The sequence below is a fragment of the Austrofundulus limnaeus genome, unplaced genomic scaffold (genome assembly GCF_001266775.1).
Source record: "Austrofundulus limnaeus strain Quisiro unplaced genomic scaffold, Austrofundulus_limnaeus-1.0 Scaffold113, whole genome shotgun sequence".
In the NCBI taxonomy this organism is placed as follows: domain Eukaryota; kingdom Metazoa; phylum Chordata; class Actinopteri; order Cyprinodontiformes; family Rivulidae; genus Austrofundulus; species Austrofundulus limnaeus.
Window position 1 is genome coordinate 1,828,916 of NW_013952515.1, and position 2,683 is coordinate 1,831,598.

A 2,683-nucleotide genomic window follows, 5' to 3' on the forward strand; every position below is an offset into this window, starting at 1 on the left:
AAAAAAAACTCATTCAATTTGTTTTATTTAATTTTAATGTTTTTCTATTGGATGTTTTAATTTGGTGTTTATTTGCTTTTGGCCAGTTCTCCCTTGAAAACGAGGTTTTTAATATCAACGGGACTTCCTGTTTAAATAAAAGTTAAATAAAAAATAAAAAGGTTTTTACTCAGTGTGGAAAAGAAAGGAAATGGGTGGGAAGTTACTTTGACTTTTCTTTTGAAAACTAAAGATAATTCTTTCCTGATGTAAAATGTTTTACACTAATTTACTGCATATGAAAGAACATTAAATAACCTACAATGTCTATTTGCTTAATTCACACCCTTTCCGAACCCCTTCCTTCTTTTCCTGCACCTGGGTGCCCCCCTCCTCTTCTCACTGCTCTGGTGCAGCCCACCACCACACGCTCAAGCTGAAAAAGGCGAGAGGGAAGAAAACTCAACAGTAAAAAAGTCAAGAAAGAGAAGAAGACGTGACAGCAGAGGGAAAACAACACTGAGGTACGGTAAAAAAAAAGGTAAAGAAATATTTTCTGTTGCAGGCAGAAAGTTAGTTTACTGTGATGAAATCTAACCTCAGAGGAACATCCACCTTATATTTCTCAGGAAGTTGTGCAAAATACATAAATAAATCAGCACGTGTAGATCTATCTTCATTATGTTATTTTTATTTTCTCTACTTGAGGTCCTCTCACACTATAACGTTTTACAGTACAATTTATTTTTATTCCTATTTCAGCTGATGCAAAAAAGGCTATATTTAACAAAAAAAAGTATGTATAAAAATGATTAAACAAATGACATGCCAAAAATGCTATATTTTACAAAAAAAAGAATATTCAATTAAATAAATGCACGTTTGTAACATTGCATTATGTAATAAAGCAAAAATGTAATAAAGCTGCACTAAAACCGCATTACAAAAAGTAATTTATCCCACTTGCGATATCCACTTTGAATCATTTTAAATAAGAACTGTAATGTAAATGATTAACGGTTGCTTTTAACAGTAACTTTTATGTGTTTTAGTGWGTTTTTATGCCGTTGTTGGAGCTCTGTCAAAAAAATTTTCTGTCACCACTTGGGACAGAAAATAAAGCTATTCTATTCTATTCTATTCATGAAATAATTGATACAAAATGTAATAAAAGTCTTCAAAGTATTTTGTGATAACATTACAATTTGCGGAGATTGTTACACAATGCGGTGGTTGCTCTGCGCTTTTTAGGAATGATTATGTAACCTAATTATGTGGTGCATTATGTGATAAATGATCATAAATCAGTGCTTTGGTTCATCCTAATCAATACGAGTGGTGCAGTAATGATCATGTTGCAGATACTACACAATTAATTAYTGGAAACTTTTGGTCAATAAATGCTTAACTTTTCATCATTTAGTTGCCTATTCATGYCACATTCTTCTGTATTAACCAACATAGGAGTGCAATGGCTATGGTGCAGAAAAATCTGTCACCTGAGGCCCAGCGCGCACAATGAAATGCACACACAGACACACACAACGTCCTGCTTTTGACTGATTCAAATTATGAAAAGTAAAAATGAATTTAAAATAATCAACACAAAAACTTGCAACTGCCTCCTTGTACTGCGTGTGTGCATGGGCGTAATAGGCACGGGGTGGGACATGTCCCCCCCATTTCCAATATTTGCGCCCTCTGTTCCCCCCCCCCACCCCCCGCACCCACACACACACTTTTTTCGGCCGAAGCAAAAGAAAAAGACCTTTAAAAAATGTGTGTGTCTCCCCCTCACCACACACACACTTTTAAGATGGTGATTACACCCTTGTGTGTGTGTGTGTGTGTGGGGGGGGGGGGGGTCAATCAATCATAAGTAGCCTTCGCTGTTGTGTTAAAAAAATATTTAATTAAAATTAGGCAGAAAAAATAGATTTGATTTATGCGGAATGTCTTGTCAAAGAAACAAAAATGCAGCAAAACGGCTCCCTCTCTGCTGGCTAGCTGAGTCTACCTGACACCCCACCTACAKAAAACACCCAGGCAAATAGTGGTTTGTGGTTTGTTTGTGCAGGTTTTTGCAGTTGAAGCTCAACAAGCTCAACTTTCCCTCTGCTCGCTCACAGCTCCATCTCTGTGCTTGCAACCCAAGTTGTATGTAAATAAAGGTTAATGGTTATTTTCATCCAATCAAACCATGACTTGCAAATCAAAGTACTAAACCAAGACCCAGAAGCCACAAAATCTTAGATTGTGTATTTTAGGCAATGTCATAATACATCTCAGTAATCCAGGTTGCTGAAATTCTGTTGTATCAAAAGAGTGCTTAGTAGAATTTGAATATCTACAAATAATATCAAAAAAACAAATATTGCATCTTAATGTATTTTAGAAATATTGTCTAAAATACACAATGACAGTGACCACATTTTTATGCTACACTAAATATTCTTGGGCTACAAAATTTTAAAAATATATTATCTTTTGCTAATTTAATAAATCGAAGATTTTGTCGCTTCTGCCTCTTAGTTCAGTACTTTAATTATGATTTGCAAGACATACTTTGATTGGAGGAAAATAACCTGTCTGTGATTGGCTGCTGATGTGGTTCATTTACATACAACTTGGGTGAAGTACACTTCGCTGCAGCATGCAGAACGGGGCGGTGACGGACCTTTCCGTCAGTCCCATACCTCATATG

General features: G+C 35.8%; 1 protein-coding gene across 1 annotated transcript in view; it reads left to right on the top strand.

Moving 5' to 3' along the window:
* Positions 1-8: 8 nt before the first annotated feature.
* Positions 9-2,683, top strand: part of LOC106521621 (cornifelin homolog B) — a 4,974-nt gene continuing 2,299 nt past the window's right edge. The window contains exon 1 of the mRNA XM_014014265.1: positions 9-503. The gene's annotated coding sequence lies outside the window, so the exon portion shown is untranslated. The remainder of the gene's footprint in view (positions 504-2,683) is intronic.